This window comes from Lissotriton helveticus, chromosome 3_1, assembly GCF_964261635.1.
Source record: "Lissotriton helveticus chromosome 3_1, aLisHel1.1, whole genome shotgun sequence".
Lineage (NCBI taxonomy): Eukaryota > Metazoa > Chordata > Amphibia > Caudata > Salamandridae > Lissotriton > Lissotriton helveticus.
Window position 1 is genome coordinate 447,237,150 of NC_136061.1, and position 18,627 is coordinate 447,255,776.

Below are 18,627 nucleotides of genomic sequence, written 5' to 3' on the forward strand. Positions count from 1 at the left end.
TTGTTCAGTTTCAAAGTTTGCATTTGTGTAGTCTTTTTAGATTTAGTTGTTGAGTTAGTAGATTTGTATCAATTTGCAATTTGTTTTTCTTTTATTTAAAAAAAACTAAAGTATGATGTTGGTTTGCGTGTAGTGTCCATTGTCTGACGGTGTGCATGGTTTGGCGCTTGGCTGCCGGTGTCTGTGGACTGGTGCTTGTCTGGCGGTGTCTGTGGACTGGTGCTTGTCTGGCGGTGTCTGTGGACTGGTGCTTGGCTGGAGGTGTGCATGGTCTGGTGTTTGGTTGGCGGTGTGCGTGCTCTTGCGCTTGCCTGGTGTTGTGTTTGGATTTGTCCTTGGCTGGTGGTGTGCGTGGAGTGGCGCTTGACTGGTGGTGTGCGTGGAGTGATACTTTGCTGTCTGTGCACGGAGTGGTGCTTGGCTGGCGGTGTGTGTGGAGTTGCGCTTGGCTGGTGGTGTGTGTGGAGTGGCGCTTGGCTGGTGGTGTGCTTGGAGTTGTACTTGGCTGTCTGTGCGCGGAGTGGTGCTTGGCTGGCGGTGTGGGTGGAGTGGCGCTTGGCTTGCGTTGTGCGTGGAGTGGTGCTTGGCTGGTGGTGTGTGTGGAGTGGTACTTGGCTGTCGGTGTGCGCTGAGTGGTGTTTGGCTGGCGGTGTGCATGGTCTGGTGTTTGGATGGTGGTGTGTGTGTGAAGTGGCGCTTGGCTGGTGGTGTGCGTGGAGTGGTACTAGGCTGTCTGTGCACGGAGTGGTGCTTGGCTGGTGGTGTGTGTGTAGTGGCGCTTTGCTGGATGGTGTGTGTGGAGTGGTACTTGGCTGTCTGTGCACGGAGTGGTGCTTGGCTGGTGTGTTTGTGGAGTGGCGCTTGGCTGGTGGTGTGTGTGGAGTGGCGCTTGGCTGGTGGTGTGTGTGGAGTGGTGCTTGGCTGGTGGTGTGCGTGGAGTGGTACTTGGCTGTCTGCACGGAGTGGTGTTTGGCTGGCGGTGTGCATGGTCTGGTGTTTGGATGGTGGTGTGTGGAGTGGCGCTTGGCTGGTGGTGTGCGTGGAGTGGTACTTGGCTGTCTGTGCACGGAGTGGTGCTTGGCTGGTGGTGTGTGTGTAGTGGCGCTTTGCTGGATGGTGTGTGTGGAGTGATACTTGGCTGTCTGTGCACGGAGTGGTGCTTGGCTGGTGTTGTGTTTGTGGAGTGGCGCTTGGCTGGTGGTGTTTGTGGAGTGGCGCTTGGCTGGTGGTGTGCACGGAGTGGTGCTTGGCGGGTGGTGTGTGTGGAGTGGCGCTTGGCTTGCAGTGTGCGTTGAGTGGTGCTTGGCTGGTGGTGTGTGTGGAGTGGTACTTGGCTGTCGGTGTGCGCTGAGTGGTGTTTGGCTGGCGGTGTGCATGGTCTGGTGCTTGGATGGTGGTGTGGGTGGACTGGCGCACTGCTGGCGGTGTGTGAGTAGTTACTTTCTGTTGGTCACTACACACACTGCTAGTTGAGTAACACTCCACGCAGTCCATCATTTTGTGTAGTTGCAATGTCAGAAATGTGGGCGTGTGAAAGTGATGGGCCCTTGAATGGCGCTGTCTGCTGGTGTGAGTGTTGAAATGTGAAGGGTCCGCGGCTGGCGGTGTGAATGTTTTGTATGTGTCACACGTACGAAAGGTGTATGAATGGCCTGTAAAGAGGTTGGTGCCTTGACGTGGCTTTACAGCTCACGAGCTGAGTCAGTGGTTCAGTTTATCATACTTTCAATTATACGCAGTGTATTTAATTTTTGTGAAATTACTTGCGAATACAATTGTATGTACTGAATCATCACTCACCCTCGTGCCAAATCCAACCAGTATGTGTGTGTGCTTGCGAATTAGATGGCTGTGCAGTAATATTTGTCTTTTATCTCTTTCTGAAGTAGGGTGTACCTTGTCCCTTATTGTGAGTGTTCTAATGTGTTGAATTTCCTTCCGGATGATGTCAGTGGTCTGGTTTCTATCAGGTATGAAAGGTGCGTGAATGGCCTGTAAAACGGTTGGTGCCTTGTCGTGGCTTTACAGCTCACGAGTTGCGAGTCACTGGTTCGGTTTTTATGCATTTATTTATTGACAGAGCATTTCATTTTTTTGAAATATCTTGTTAATAAAATTTTATGTACTGAACCATCACTCGCCCTCGTGCCAAATCCAACCTGTATGTGTGTGTCTTTGAGGAATAGATAGCCGTGCTTGAATGTTTGACTTTTGAGTAACTCTGTTAAGGTGTACATTATAGCTATAAATAACTTACTTAATTTAGATATTATTGTTAAACCATGGGAGTATATGGTCCTGTCTTTCTGGTGAATTCTATTGTTGTTTTTTATCCACAATCTCCTGCAAACTTTAAATTGTCTGTCACAATTTCCATGAAATATTGTCCCAAGAGTCGCACGCTCTCAAATTGAAAACCTAATTCATTCAAAACAATTTGGTTTTGCAAGGGGGGTTCCCATGAGTTTTTTGCCCCGGGGCTTGGCGGGCATCTTTGGAAACTGCCAAACCCAAACAGTTCTGAAAACTAGACACTCGGGGGAGTCCAGGGAGGTATGGCATGCGTGGGTCCACCAATGTTTTCCGACCCAGAAATCCCTGCAAACCTTACATTTAGGTTAAAAAACCCACTTTTCCATACATTTTTGGGTGGGTTCTCCTTGCCGGCACTAATGTCCTACCACCCAGCGTTCCCCTTGTTCTCCCGAGTAAAATGATACCTTACTTGTGTGGGTGGGCCAAATGCCTGTGACTAAGGTGGGGTGCTTAATTTGTCAAACCTAAATACTACATTTTTTAAAAATTCATTTTTAGCCTGTTCTGCTTTGGGGCACCCACACAAGTGAGGTATCATTTTACTCTGGCGAACAAGGGGAACGCTGGGTGATAGGACATTTTTGCCGGCACGGAGATCCCACGCAAAAATGTTGGGAAAAGTGATTTTTTTACCTAATTTAAAATTTTGCAAGGAATTCTGGGTAGGAAAACATTGGGGGACCCATGCATGCCATACCTCCCTGGACTTCCCCGGGTGTCTAGTTTTCAGAACTGTTTGGGTTGGGTAGTTTACAAAGATGGCCGCCGTGCCCCGGGCCAAAAACTCAGGTCCCCCCCCCCAAAAATCAAGGTAGTTTTGCTATAGGGTATTTTAAATTCTCCACCGTACGATTTGGACCTTTTCCTGTTGCAGCCACTATACCTACCCACGCAAGTGAGGTACAATTTTTATCGGGAGACCTTGGGAAACGCTGGGTGGGTGGAAATTGGTTGATCCACGCAGATTCCGGAACTTTCCACCACAGAAACGTGAGGAAAATGCATTTTTTTCACAATTGTTTTAGATTTGCAAGGGATTCTGGGTAACAGAACCTGATGGTAGGCAGTCAAGTCACCCCATCCTGAATTTCCCTGGGTGTCTAGTTTTCAAAAATGTATAGGTTTGCTAGGTTTCCCTAGGTGCCGGCAGAGCTAAGGTTCAAAAACAAAAGGTAGTCTTTGTCCAAAAAGGGCACGATTTCACTGGGAAATTGAGGTGCGACCACGTTGCGTTTTGCGCTGTTTCCTGTCGCAGGCACTAGGCAGACCCAGGTAAGTGAGGACCATTTTTTTCAGGAGATCCGGGGGTACGCTGGGTGGGTGGAAATCTGTTGATCCACGCAGATTCTAGAACTTTCCACCACAGAAATGTGAGGAAAATGCCTTTTTTTTGTCAATTTCTTAGATTTGCGGGGGATTCTGGGTAACAGAACCTAGTGGTAGGCAGTCGAGTCACCCCATCCTGAATTCCCCTGGGTGTCTACTTTTCAAAAATGTATAGGTTTGCTAGGTTTCCCTAGGTGCCGGTAGAGCTAGGGTTCAAAAAACAAAGGTAGTCTCTTTGCCCAAAAAGGGCACGATTTCACTGGGAAATTGAGGTGCGACCACGTTGCGTTTTGCGCGGTTTCCTGTCGCAGGCACTAGGCAAACCCAGGCAAGTGAGGTACCATTTTTTTTGGGAGACCCAGGGGAACGCTGGGTGGGTGGAAATTTGTTGATCCATGCAGATTCCAGAACTTTCCACCACAGAAATGTGAGGAAAATGCGATTTTTGTCAATTTCTTAGGTTTGGAACGGATTCTGGGTAACAGAACCTGGTGGTAGGCAGTCGAGTCACCCCATCCTGAATTCCCCTGGGTGTCTAGTTTTCAAAAGTGTATAGGTTTGCTAGGTTTCCCTAGGTGCCGGTGGAGCTAGGGTTCCAAAACAAAAGGTAGTCTCTTTCCCCAAAAAGAGCACGATTTCACTGCGAAATTGAGGTGCGACCATGTTGCGTTTTGTGCTGTTTCCTGTCGCAGGCACTAGGCAGACCCAGGCAAGTGAGGTACCATTTTTTTCGGGAGACCCGGGGGAACGCTGGGTGGGTGGAAATTTGTTGATCCACGCAGATTCCAGAACTTTCCACCACAGAAACGTGAGGAAAATGCGTTTTTTGTCAATTTCTAAGCTTTGAAAGGGATTCTGGGTAACAGAACCTGGTGGTAGGCAATCGAGTCACCACATCCTGAATTTCCCTGGGTGTCTACTTTTCAAGAATGTATAGGTTTGCTAGGTTTGCCTAGGTGCCGGCAGAGCTAGGATGCAAAAACTACAGCTAGCACTTTGCATAAAAGGGTCAATTTGTAACTGCAAAATTGAGGTGTGACCACGTTGCATTTTGCGCCGTTTCCTGTCGCAGGCACAAGGCCGACCCACACAAGTGAGGTACCGTTTTTATCGGAAGACTTAGGGTAATTCAGATTTGTAAATCAACTGTTATTACCAATTGAGTTTTCATGCATTTCTCCATTCCCAATGAAAGACATTGTGTAAAAAAATTTTTTTCAAAAATGACAAATAATTCTCATGCTAGTATGAGTATTCCCAATTTTGAAAATTTGCAATTATATACTGTTTCTAAACTCTATAATTTGTACCCAATTCAGAAATACATAGGTGTCTTTCATACAGATTTTTCCATGTATACATTTTCCAAGAAAAAGTGCTCTATCCCCAGTAAATAAAAAAATACCATTGCAAGTTGCTGCTCAGTTTTTGGATCTGGGTTCGTCGGGTTCTTGGTGAAAGTACAAGTCCTATATATCCCCACAACCAGGAAGGTCTATCGGATGTAACGGTATATTGCTTTCCAAGAGCTGTCAAAATTACAAAAAGTTATAGGTGAAAACGTTGAGACAAAATGCTGTTTTTTTCAACAAATTTTCAATTATTCCAATATTTAACTGTTTGTTTCTATAAAGAAACCTTCATGGATTTAGACAAATAACCCCTTTCTGAATTTAGAACTGTGTCTACTTTTCGAAAATGTACAGCTTTCCAGGATCCATTATTGCTTTCAAACTCATTTCTACCATTAACTGGAAGTAGGTGGAAAGCTCTAAAAATAGCAAAAATAGGCTATGTCCCAGAAAAATGCCAAAACTGTGTAAAAAATGTTGGTTCTCTGACAAAAGACTGTCATTCCCTAAAAGCTGAGAAAATGGAGATTTCAGCCCCACAAACCCTTTTTTGATAACATTTTCAGGGAAAAACCTAGAGGCTTTTATTTGCAGCCCGTTTTTCTGAAAAAAACTAAAATTTTACTATATTTTGGTTAATTTCTGGGACCCCTCCAAGGGAATCCACAAACCCTGGGCACCTTTAGAATCCACATGATGTTGGAAGAAAAGGACGCAAATTTGGCGTGGATACCTTAAGTGGTCAAAAAGTTACAGGGGCCTAAGCGCGCACTACCCCAAATCGCCAAAAAAATGCTTAGCACAGGAGGGGAAAAGGCCTAGCAGCGAAGGGGTTAATACAGATATGGTTGGAGGCCCTTGGCTCTAGTCTATATCATGTGATCAGGGGCGTAGCTACAATTGGTGCAGCCGGTGCAAATCATCAGGGCCCCGACTGCCATTCAATGGCCAATGACAGTACCAACACAACCAGAAACCATCACGCTCCTACAAGTGTGACAGTTCAGACTTTTCCGGGCCCCCAAAGCTATGGATTGGATGGCAGGTATTAGTCATTTTAAATGTAGGTTGAATTAATAAACATCTGTTCTTGTGCCCAATGCTAAATTAGACAAATAGCATCACCATGTGACAGACTATTATAAGTACTGGTGTTGACAATTAAGTACACGTGCCCAGCACTGGAAACAACCGGCTCAAATTAAGCAGTGTTGCTGTCTGATTTGAGGTCATCATAGCTTAATGGATGCTTGTCCTGACAATGGCTGGCACCCTAGGCGAAAACACATTAAAAGAATGCAACAATTATGTACAATCTGTGTTGCTAATTAATCTCAGACTTCAGTTTCCCAGTTGGGGCTCTGACACGGGCAGCTCTCCCATTTGAGCGGAGGAGCGTGTCCTACTTAAAAATCCCCAGAGATGAAAAATAAAATGGTGATTTATTACCATTTTATTTTTCACCCCGTCCTGAGCCAAGCGTCATGACGAGGGAAGGACCACTGCTAAGTGACTGCAGCAGGGGGTGGATGAGCTGGTATGGCACTGTTTAAAGTGCGCATGTATTTCTGGCTAGCAGTGTTGCTACGGCTAGCCACACATGCGCACTTTGAACCAGGGCCGGCTCTAGGGCGGTATGATCGGTGCCACCGCACCGGGTGCTGACTTGGGGTGGGGGTGTCATTTTTGCAAGTATATTATCATTTAAAAATCACCTGCTGCTGTGTTCCTGGCCTCCAGCAATTTTCAGACATCAATTAAAATGTCGAGATAACTCTGGTGATTAATCGTCTTCCTGGAAATAGAACGGAGGTTTGTCTAGTGGAAGTTTTGACTCATTTTAAGGTAGTGCAGAGGGTTCTATTGCCTGCTGTAAATAGGTCAGTGGGTTACTGCTTCTGTCAGAGAGCTGGTTTTGTTACTTGTTGTTTGTAAGTCAAATAGAACATTGAGCTACTAACTGTCAGCAAAGAGCTGCATGCAACCTGCAAGGTATATGTTAGAGCGTTATGTTTTTTTGCCCAGAGTTTCATCATCCTAATCTTCCCAAAAGGGTTAATTTGGGTAGAAAACAGTTCTTGTTATTAAAGAGAACCCCTAACAATGGTATTCATTTTAAATTCAAAATGTGTGCTTTTTCAGAATAAGGACTCTTAAACTAAATTGCCTACCAGTATGGATAACATGTCACTGCTACACTGCACCTTGTAGTCCTGTCTAATATTGCATTTTCTATACACTGATTCACACACATATGATTGTCTCTGTGAAATGTGTGTGTGATGTAAAGTGATCTGACACCTTACGCTGGTATGAGTGGTGCTACACAACTAAATACATCTGAGGGACAGTGGTTATGGAGACTTGTTGGGTACTGTTAAAGGGTGCTAGTGAGGGAATCTGTGGCAGAGGTGGTCATTGAGGGGGCACCCACAAACATTGTCGTACAGGGCACCACCAGTGTTAAAGCTCAAGCTGGCCCTGCTTTAAACAGCTCTAACCCACCTGTATTAGGACAGCTAGGTTAGAGCAAGCCAAAGCCTTCAGAGCACTGTGGAGTGCCGAGTGAGACTGCTCCCACCAATTCTAGGGCTGCTCTCATGCTGGTGAGAGCAGCCCCAGGATTGGCCAAGGGTGTTGCTTCATCCTGTTCCTGTGTTGAAAGACGAGGTCCAGAGTGAAGACGTCACCGAGTTCAGGTAAGTTAAAAAAATATATATTATTGTAAGCGCCCGCCTGATGTACAGGGTCCCTTGTTCTCAGCCCGGTTATTACCCCATTGATATCTAGAGATGCATACACTCATAAATAGATAGATGCATAAGTACATAAATACCACACAATACACACACATTAACAGTAATCCAATGTCACTTCCTAGCTGCGCATCAATCTCTGCCTAGAAAGTTCTGAGTTCTAGACCCGGCTCATACACCATTAGGAGCTCGCATTCTCGATGTGTGTGACATGATACCTATATTCAATGAAGAAGCATGTATGGATTATGTTCTGAACTTCAAGCAGTAAAACTGCAGTGTCTTTCATACATCATCTAGTACATGGCTAGCCCGACATTTAAATGGAGATTATAGACATTTTTAACTATTTGCTACCACTTACTGGTTTTACTGTGATCTGACTCCCCAAGTGCAAGAGGACCAAGGTTTGGAGAGTGATGACTAACCTCAGAGCCAGCCTGAAAGTGTGCATTTTAGGTAAGTGTAAGTGTAAGTTATATGTTTCCAATCCAGAGGAAAGCAATTGCTTACTCTTTTGGGGGTGGGTGACATCTTTCCCTCTCTCCCAGATCTTCTCTAATCTCCTCTTACTCTTCCCTAACCTCCTTTTCCCGTTTATTCAAAAATGCAACCGTACTCAAAAGTGTAAGTGTACCATACCTTTGTGAATCAGGCCCTGCATTATTTAGCACATTTTGTACTACAAAACGCACTGCAAAGTGCAATTTGTGAATCAGGCCCAGTTTGATCAGTGGGTTCTAGTTGCTTTTCTTTTCTTTTCTACTTTAAGATGTTTCTACACATAGTTTGAGCTTGACGGAGACCATCGTAAACCAAAGATAGCAACCGGACCCGTGAACAGTGAATAAAGAAGTGGTAGAGAAATTCAATAGCTCTTCATGGGGGCTCTTCCAGGCCATGTAACACCTGCTACTGGAACTAGTTCCACTCATAAAAACCTCTCCCCTCTGCAAAAGTTCTGAAGTTGTTCATTGCACCTGTGGCAGATACAAATGCAAAGGTGTTCACTCTAGAAATGTCCTCAAAATCGGGTGCTAAGTGCTTTTAGTGAGACAAATCAGATACCTTGCAAAGAAAACAAGCATTTGCAATGCAATAGGTCTCGCATTAGGAAAGTTTGAGCTATTGGTATTGTAAATGACAAATATTTTATTTATGTGTTGGTTTTGAAAATAGTGAAATTAATAGCTTTGTCATTTACAATGCCAATAGTTTTAACTTTCGCAAATGTGACACCTATAGCATTTGTAATGCAATATGTGTTGTATTTATGTGACTTAGATGTATTGATATTACAAATAACAATGGCTTTTAATTTTTTTTAATAATTAATACCTAAATAAAAGTATTGTAATTTTTAATGGCAATAGCTTTAACTTTTGTAAATAACTTTTGTGAAGATTACGTTCAGTGTATTTTATTGTGACGAAAATCCAAGAACAGAAGTGAAATATTAACATCTTTTTGTGACATTTGTAATAAAGCTTGAAACATTGAGAAAACATAATTGAACCAGTTGTTGTTGAATGGTTGCACAGATTGATGTATACCTTGCAGGGGACATTCCCATCCGAACAGCATGTTACGGGAATATTATGTTTTCCTAAATTAATTTGGCTTCTCTTATGGTCCGTTCACTCTGTACATGTTTAGTTGACTTCTGTAAATGTGATATTTTGTGGCTACTAAACAAGTGCATATGTGCATCTCAATGTTTAGTCAATAATTGGTCTAAATATACATTATTTCCATGCACACATTTGGTAATAGTCGTCCCACAGCCTGTGTATTGTGAGCAATGTGAATGCTTCACTTTCTTTACTTCTGGAGAGGGTAGCAAGGAAAGCTGATGGAGCAAGTAAAGTTAACAAAACCACAATACCGGATGTCTGCCTTGCTTCAGAGAGATCTGCCCTATATTCTGGAGAGCTGACAGTGGCCAAGAGCCATTCCACAGGAAAGGAGATCTGATTAGGGGGAGCTGTTGAGCAATCTGTAGATCTAATGAGGAGCTAAAGATCACAAACAACCCTTTAAGAAATGTTCTGGGGAAAAGGGTTATTCATTTGCAATACCTGAAGTGGTAGTACCTTAGGACATCTTGGTTCCTTGGCAACAACGCAAAAGGCTTCCTCATCACTGACCCTTGCTGATTGCAAATCACATCTGAATTACTTCCTACCAACCAGTGACCTTCTCCCTCCGTACCGTCCCGCTGTTCAACCACACTCCTAGCAGCATTGCTCAGTTCAACAGATAACAAAACACGAAAACAACTACAGTTAATCGCCTTTAACTTCCTGACCACAGAAGACTCCACCAATGCAGCAAACACTTGTAGACCTGCAGAATCACCAACAGACCAATGTCCTCTTGGATAGCTCTGTAGCCAATCCAGCCGGAACGGTCAACAACTCCTTGAATACAGGCATCTGCACAAAGGAACTCTAGATGTCCTAAACCAAACGTGCCATGAAAGAAGAGATCCTTCCTACATCTGGCCAATAACAGGCTCTTTTAATGAAAAAGATAGAAAGGTCTGCTTTGAGACAAATCACTGCATTGGAGTACCAACATGCTTATACTTGAACTCTTCCTCGCTTTTGATCCTATTCATCACCCCAATCTTCTGCAGAGACTTGGACACAAACAGGGAGAGAACTGAAGCCGACTGCATCGTTCCTACCTGATGGATCATCACCATCTTACTTTATCCCTTCAGGTCAGCTCCATTCAATTCACAACTAAGGCATCTAACAGTTCTACTTCATCTGTAACTCTTGCCTTTGCTCTCCACCCGACCTACTCTCCTGCTTCAAATACAACTATTACTGTTATGCAGATAATACACAAATCTTATTCAAGTATCAAAACATATCTGACTTTGATGCATACTTAGATGGACGATACCTAAAGTGGTCAAATAAACAAAGATCTCTAATCACAAATAAATAAACATCACAAATAGATATATTTATATGCAGCTAATGGGTCAACCACGGCCCATTACCAATATGGCCTCAGCAACTAGGCCCGCCACCAAACAAAGCCGAGTGGGAAACAGGGGTATCCACAGACTGCAATCTTTCAATCATAATCACATTGGGTTTGTCTAATATGTTTAAACTGCACAGTTTTTCACTTCTTTCCCTCATATTGGCTATGAAGATAGCTCTGTCCGCATTGCGTGACCCGCTGAAGCTCGAAAACGTAGCTAGCTTGCAGGTGCAGCTTCACACAGTGTGGGGTGGGGGGCCTTAAGTGGATAACTTTTGAAGCCAAACCTAGAGTTTCAGCAGCTTCGCCACGCCTGTTCCATGTTTTGGAAGTCTCTTTCCCATCGATGCTTGTTTGAAGAAAGAGGTTATTAAACCACTAGATATGTTTCGGCATAAAAAATAGAATAGCGTGTTAGCATTCAGTTAACCTAATCAGCATGTTATTAAAAATGTCAGCATTTCAATAAGGCTATCGGTATGTAGATACGCGTAGCGACATGAGATTAAATGTCTCCGCATACCACTAAACTTATTAGCATAGTATTAAAAATATATCAGCGTGTCACTACAAATAACAGGCCCATTACAGCTGGCAGCTTTAACTCCTCAGCAGGTCTCTATCAGACTCGCCATGTCCTCAATGCATCATAAGGCCATCAAAATAAGCAGCCGGTCTTGAAACGTGTCAGCGTGCGGTTCGAAGTGTTACTGCGCCACAACCATTAACATATTAAACCTGTCTGCACGGGCCGGGGTCATCGTGACGGTGGAATGTCAGCTACTCAACGGTGGCATCGGCATGAAACCACCGGGTCATTAAATTTAGTCATTAAATGTATAGGAGCTTTGGGAATAGAATGCAATTTTGTTAAACGGATCACCGTGCAGAAGTAGTTTTATTCGATGCGTATAGCAAGTGGCATACCAACGGGCATTGTATAATTAAATGTATCACTGAGTGCTAGTATGGGGTGTATCAGCGCATTGTCAGAAATGCCGGTCAGAGGCTCAGGATATCATTTGAGAGTAGGTCAGCAGCAGGTAGCACCGCGGACAGTGCGCGCAGCGCCCCCCGCGGGCGCAGTTCTCACCGGTCAGGCAGGCGGCCGTGTCGATCCACGTGAGGAGTTGTCCAGCGCTCAGCTCGGCCCGGTGGTTGGCGTGGACCTCTCCAGAGCCCCTGCTCTCCGGCTGTGGTGACTCCGGCACGGGCCCGCCAGCCACCTCTGCATGCGGTGGGTGATCCATGGGCTGCGGGGCAGGGCAGGACCAGGGGCGGAGGCAGGAGCTGCGGAGCTCCGGAGAGCAGCCTGCGTGTGCCGGTCTCTCGCAGCACAGGCTGTTAAAAGAGCATCGCGCAGGGGAAGCGGCGGGAGCGAGGGAGGGTTCGGAGCTCCGGAGAGCAGCCTGCGTGTGCCGGTCTCTCGCAGCACAGGCTGTTAAAAGAGCATCGCGCAGGGAGGGAAAGCGGCGGGAGCGAGGGAGGGTTTGTGGGACGTCCAGCAGGAGTGAGAACCAGAGAGACAGGAGATTGGGAACGCGCGCGCGCGGCCGGCTCCGATCGCTTTCCAGAGCGTGCGCGCGCCAGTCTCTGTCTCCTGGGAAGCAGACTCCACAGCTATAGTATCGCGCCTGCGCGATGCATATGGCTTCGCCATATGCGTCGCAGGCGCGAGACCTAAAAACGCACAGACTTCTTACAAACAGAGCTTCCACATTGCTAGAGCTCCCGCCTTGATTCATATCACCAACTGTAGAAAACGACCCTGTTAGCAAAAGAAAATATGTGCCTCCCCTCCCTGACATAGTAATAGCTCAGGCATATGCCGGCCCCAATAAAAAGTACATTTTAGATACAAAATACATACATATTTTGGCAAGAAGGGAAGGAAGATTCCATGGTGTTTGTTGCACTCTTGAGTAATTTGAGTTTAGCAAAGTCACCTCCAGCTCAACTCTAGGAATATGCCAATCTGTGAACTAAAATAATTTCATAAATGTTTATTAAATTACAGGTATTCTCGCAAGACTTGCCTTATCTTTTGGGGCAGTGGCATCAATAATCTCACTCATCAACCCAAATGACCAAGGTATTCCACTTTTGATAAAAATAAATCTAATTTCTCCATTTTAAGGAATATGCAATTTTTCTGCATAATGTTTAGAACATGGTTCAATATGTCATCATGCTCTTCTATAGAAACTGCAACAATTACTACATCATCTTGAAATGCAGCCTCATCCTTTATGCCTATGAAAATTTTGGACATAACCCTTTTGAAAAACAGATGCGTCCGAAGCCAGTCCAAATGGCATTCTACAGTATTGATAAATCTTTATGTATGAAAATAAATTTAGCTTACTAAACCATTTTGCACAACCAATCAAAGCTACTTAATGAAAACTGAAGCATGGCTGCGCCACAGGCTCGCCAAGGGCAAGCCTGTCTGCGCCCGTCTGCCCCTGGACCGCACCAAGCACCAGGAACCCTGGCTCTCCCACTACTCGCAGGTACACCACCACCAAGCTCTGAGCCCTGGACCCCAGACTCCGCAACAACAACTGCTGCCACACCTCTCCATGATCAATGTTAGGACCTTTTGCAACACCAGAGCACTTGAATACATGACAACAACCACCACACTGACCACAGTCACATCAGAACAATTCCACTGCATCCTGCTCAAAGCAAAAGCACTCTACAAGCCCACTACCGAGATCTGGGACACCATCACCTCCCTCACCCGATGTCATCTTCCTCACCGAGACATGGCTCAACCCTGCATTCATGCCGACATCGCCTAATCAACGCCTGACGGCTACAATATACCATGCCGAGATTGCATCAACAAACACAGGTGGAATCACCATCACCCACAAAGAAACCATCCACTGCACCCCCACCACAGACGTCACAACCCCATCATGGAATACCTCAACTTCCAACACCATACCAATGGCAAAACCAACATCAGAGGCATGCTCGCCTACAGACCTCCAGGACTTTGCCCCGCTTCTGCGACATCTTCCACAAATTCATAACCCCGCTCTCCATTGACTCCAAACTCTACATCTTACTCAGAGACCTCAATTCTCACCTCGAGGATTTTAACAACATCAACACCACTAACCTCCTTGAATGCATGAACAACATCGGCATAATGCAACTTGTCACCAACCCCATCGCAGGACACACACTCAACCCCATCTTCATGGCCAGCAACACAGTCAAGTACAGCCATGTCACCGTGCTCACCTGACAGACCATGTCATCATCCACTTCACCATCATAGAATCCCCGGCACTGCCACAAACCAGCTCAGCACCTCAGACAGCAGCTAGAACAAAGTATCATAGAGCCAGTGGACCGACCACCCTGACACCACAGCCAACCTAGAACAGGCTGTCAAGTACTTCTCCGCCTGGATAACGAACTGCGCTGACAGAGTGGCCCGTCAAACCCACCAAACTCAAGAGATCCTTCAAATAGGCCAGTTGGTACACCACGGCACTGAGAACCACAAAACACAACTGCAAGGGACTGAAAAAGAAATGGCGCGCCAGCAAGGAACCCACAGGCCGAAACACATTCAAGACATCCCTCAACCCATACCACCAACTCCTAACAGAGATGAAAAGGAGCACTTTTGCTAACTGCATTGAAGCCAGTTCTAACCACAGCAAATAACTCTTCAATATCATCAAAAATGTCTCAGATCCCCATAGCCACTGAAGCCATCATCACCCCTTCCCAGGACCTCTGTGACACCGCCACCAACATCCTCATCCCCTACGCTTCTACAGATGCAAACCCCAACCACCTGCTCACCACATAGGACCAGCTCACCTCTCCCAACACCACAGCCAACACGAACTCTGCACCCACGAAGCCCTGTCTCCACCACATCCTCCACCTCGGGAGCAATTCGATCAGCCAAGAGCTCACCACCATCTTCAATGCATTCATCACTATGGCCACCTTCCCCAAAGAACAGAAACATGCAGAGGTCAAACCTTTCTCAAGGAACCATCCGCTGACCCCAGTGAACTCAAGAACTACTGTCCCATCTCTCTGCTCCTCTTTCCCGCCAAAGTCTTCGAAAAGGCGATCAACTGCCAATGCACAGAAAACCTGGAGAACAACAGTCTTCTTGACAAGTCCTAATTTCGATTTCGCACCAACCACAGCACTGAAACTACCCTGATCACTGCCATTGACGACATCAGAACCCTCATTGACTGAGGAGAAACGGCAGCCCTGATCCTCCTCGACCTCTCAGCAGTTTAGGCTTTACCACATTGTAATTCAAGGATACGCCCTCAAGTGGATGGTCTTCTTCCTCACCAGAAGAATCCAGAGAATCCGCCTATCACCTTTCAACTCAGAACCTAAGAACATCTGTGGTGTCCTTCAAGGCTCGTCCCTCAGTCCTACACTGTTCAACACCTTCTTGACTCCCTTGGCCAACATCGTCAGAACCCATGGACTAAACATCATATCCTTCCTGTGCCAACGACACCCAGCTCATCCTCTCTGTATCAGAATACCCTTCCACCACCACGGTCAACATCTGCAGGGGCATGACAAGCATCGCAAACTGGATGAAATACAACTGCCTAAAACTCAATACAAACAAAACAGAAGTGCTCATCTTCGGGAACAACACAATCCAATGCACCTGACAACCTGGCTTTATGCACAACTTTAACTGCTGCATCTTTTCACTCCAGATGAAAGACAACTGCCTAAAACGCTACACAAACAATACAGAAGTGCTCATCTTTGGGAACTACACATCCCAAGACACGTTAAAACTTGCCTTTCTTCTCATCCCTAACTGCTGCAACTTTTAACCCATACTTTACCCCATATTACTCCTGCCGGCTATAGAGCTTTGATGCCTTTTGGTTGTATGGGCTTTACAAATACAAATACAATTGAGCGAAGCCTGAATCTGGATGCTCAAATTCCCCTCAGGTACGTCTGAAAAAGATTCCATTCAAAGGGTGGCTCACCTGGACATTCTAAAAATGGTGGCAGAGATTTAAAAAAAACGATGGATTAAATCCAGATCTTGGGATGAATGTTTGCATTGTTCAGCATTCCATCTATCATTTGTTCTTTTTGCTTTTGTCACCCCTGATTGGGAAGTGTATGCCCAGAAGTGTGTCCCGTGCTCACGTCGCCACTGGATTCAATCTAGCCTTGCTGATGAAGACTGATACCTCGAAACTGGTCACAGGATGCTTGTTTCCAGTCCATGGAGGACCTGGCTTGACTGTTCCCATGAAGAGCAGGGTCAAGACTGATTTGCATATGGCTGGGTCGAAACTGGGGTGGCGTGGTGAGCAAAAATGATAGATTAAACACAGATCTTTGAAACGGGAGATGAATGTTTGCATTATTCAGCATTCCGTCCATCATTTGTTCTTTTTGCCTTTGTCGTCCTAAGTGGGAAGGGTATGCCAAGACGTGGGTCCCGTGCTCACTGCGCCACAGGATTCAAGCTAGCCTTGCTAATGAGCAGTGGTGGTTGATGACCCTCAAAAGTGGAGGGTCGTCGAGCCTGTGCCAAACTCAATCACAAGGCCTTTAGGCTCACATCCCAAAGTTCTCAATCATGGCTCTTTAATAGATTTTATAATGGACCTTGACTGGGAGCTCTGGTATTGAGGCTGAAGCAATGTGAGTTTCTCACAGTGCCTGTCAGTGGATCAAAAAAAAAAATTAAAACTGTACTTACCTCGCTTACTCATCAACTTGAATCCTCTTGGAGCCTCAGCCAACCCTCTCCAAATCCCAATGCTGCTGTCATGCAGCAGATGAGGAGCATGAGAACAGGTTGGAGGAAACAAAGGAGCTGGGGTGCATACTCACCCCTTTCCTGTTCTTCCAGGCAGAGTTTGACATGGATCCGTTTCTCCAGGTCTCCCTTCACAGCAGCATCTTTCCCCCAAAGAATACAACCCTGTTTGCAGCAATCTATATGTAAGTTCTTTTTGTACCCTATACACATTTCCTAGACCAGCCACATATGGGCCGCACTCTGGCTATGGGAAGGTGGATATGTTCCACTAGTATCATGAATAATTGTGAGTTCCACCCATATGCAGTCATAGTGCTCACACAGGCATGAATATATATGATAAACAATTCCCCATCGCCACAAGACCTCAGTCAACTCCTAACACGGCAGTCCTTCCGACCGCCAGCACTGCGGTCTTCTAGAGGCCAAATCGTTCGAGCGATCAGACCGCCGAGCATGTAATCAGGCCCTAGGTCTGAACATAGAAATCTTCATTGCAACTTCAACTCAAGGCTATCTGATGACGCACCCTCCTCGGACACTCCTCGGCAGCCTGCAGAACTTTAACTTCTCAGAACATTTTTCTAAGTCCGAAGGTAATCGCTGAGCAGGCCCAATCCACTTCTTGTATCCAAACTGCGCTCCATCGTAGTCGTCCATATTTTCAGGCAACTGCAACTGAATGTCCTCTACTAGCGCTTTGATCTTTTAGGTGCTAGTTTTCACATAATACTATAAATTCTGAATGTTTTTTGTGCCAAGCTACCCAGGATTATGCACAGGTTACTTTGGTGACATTTTGTGGTTCACCCTGCAAGGTATTGTGGCTGTAGCTTGCCCAGGGCTCACACCCCAGTCAACCAACAACCCAGATTCACACAAGGAGTGGTCTAATGTAGGAGGTGTTTAGCTTGGGTGGAAATGAAGAAGCTTTCATGGACCTGTTAGGTAAGCTTCTACATACCACCTCTGCACAGTTAGTGTAAATGATATTGTTGTAATCTTCCTATATGTTTATCATTAGGTATTATTTCACTCTCCCCAACCTCAACATGGGGCCTCATTTATGAAAAGTGACGCATCGCTGCGTGAAAACAGCAATGCGTCACTTTTCACTGCGCCCTCCTTGCGACACCAATGATGCGTCATATTTATAGTATGATGCATCAAGGCGCAAGGAGTTACAGATACGTCAGTATTTCTGACGTATCTGTATGGCGCAAAAGTGACGCATTGCTGGAGTGTCACAAAAGTGATGCAACTCCAGCAATGCATCCTTTCACATGGGGCAAGCCCCATGTGAAAGGGCTTGCGTCAGTCTTATGCCTGCTGTGAGGCAGGCGTAAGAAATTGACGCATTTGTGTCCTAGAAGTGGCTCACTTCTATGACCCTTTCTTGCATCAGAACACCCCCCCTGCATACATTATACCTGGCGTAGGTATAATGTAGCGCAGGGGTTTACAAAGTGACGCATCTACCTAGATGCGTCACTTTGTAAATATGGTGCAACAAGGCACATTTTTTACGCTGCTGGTGCGTCACAAAAAGTGACGCACCGGCAGCGTAAAAGTGACGCACAGCCTCATAAATGAGGCCCATGGTTTCACCCATTTCTACCTCCCCTCTTTCTGGTGATAGAATCTTCGACCGGGAGTTCACCTTAGAATGTTGAGGTGATCCGTTGGTCTTGGAGAGTGGATGACTGGAATAAAGAAGTTCTTGTCTTACCTCATTTGGAGTATTCTTTTCTTTTGAATTTGCAACAGATATCTTTAAAGATGTTTGTAGTGCCAGGTCTAAAGGCAATTCTGATGGTCTAGTTCTGATGATAATGCTGAGGAAATCCATTCCTGAGTAGCTATTGAAAGTACTTGGGGGTGGAAGACTGCTTTGTCTTTTTCTGTGGTGGTTTTGTCCTATGTAGGGGTGGTGTTGTCTGTGTTCTCCATTGGATACAATTTATCTTTCTAATCTTTTAGATCAATTCCACGTAAATGTTGTCACAGAAGTTTTGTGATTGTGGTGTTTGTGGTGCAGGACTGTAGAATATGCCACATCCTTAAGGAG

The 18,627-nt window shown here is 45.6% G+C and overlaps 1 protein-coding gene across 5 annotated transcripts in view; it reads right to left on the reverse strand.

Annotated features, from left to right (window-relative positions):
* METTL21A (methyltransferase 21A, HSPA lysine) overlaps positions 1-18,627 on the reverse strand; it is a 177,403-nt gene that overhangs the window by 156,051 nt on the left and 2,725 nt on the right. Inside the window, exon 1 of one of the 5 annotated variants that reach the window (XM_078680318.1) lies at positions 12,621-12,638. The exons of 3 other annotated variants lie outside the window; for them this stretch is intronic. The gene's annotated coding sequence lies outside the window, so the exon portion shown is untranslated. Of the gene's footprint in view, positions 1-5,047; positions 5,165-12,620; positions 12,639-18,627 lie in introns of those variants that run through there. One more of the 5 variants, XM_078680317.1, reaches the window with a different exon arrangement.